The sequence below is a fragment of the Anneissia japonica genome, unplaced genomic scaffold, assembly GCF_011630105.1.
Source record: "Anneissia japonica isolate Jap-2015-1 unplaced genomic scaffold, ASM1163010v1 scaffold3040_len1308831_cov196, whole genome shotgun sequence".
NCBI lineage: Eukaryota > Metazoa > Echinodermata > Crinoidea > Comatulida > Comatulidae > Anneissia > Anneissia japonica.
Window position 1 is genome coordinate 1,239,966 of NW_022718257.1, and position 637 is coordinate 1,240,602.

A 637-nucleotide genomic window follows, 5' to 3' on the forward strand; every position below is an offset into this window, starting at 1 on the left:
GGCCTATAGGCTGGCTGGGTAGTACGTGTGTGTAATAGATCAGATAACAGGAAATGTAGGCTACAAGTTGCTTTTATGTGTATTAAACCACATAATATTCAAATTAGTTAGTAGCGATGAGTGTATGTAGTGTGCAGCACATTTCGTGTCAATGTAATGCAGGCTGGCCTGACGAAGACGAATAGGCTGGCTGGGTACGTACGTGTGTGTAGGCATAGGCCCTAGTCTAGATCAGATACTACAGGAAATAATTTAAGATTATGCAAGGGTTACTTACCTGCAGTATAATCTGGAATCACTAGGCGTTTCCCAGCCGCTTGGCGGTATAACCAGTCTTCAAAGCGTAAATCCATACCCTTCACATCCTGCACCGTCCTCTTTTCTAAAGTGCAAGTCTGCGGGAGGGGGAAATCTAATGCAACCTTCGACCCAAAAATGATTTCCTGGGCCGGGCAACGTATCTACCAAAACTGAACCCTGCAAAACACCTCTAAAGAATAGAAGCTGAACTGCCTCTTCAACCAGAACAGGCTACTGTGCCCGTCTACTTATACCACAAACATCAACATGCAAACACAAGACCAAAGAAAAAAGTGGCTTATGTATAAACAACGATTTATTAAACTTATAACCCTTG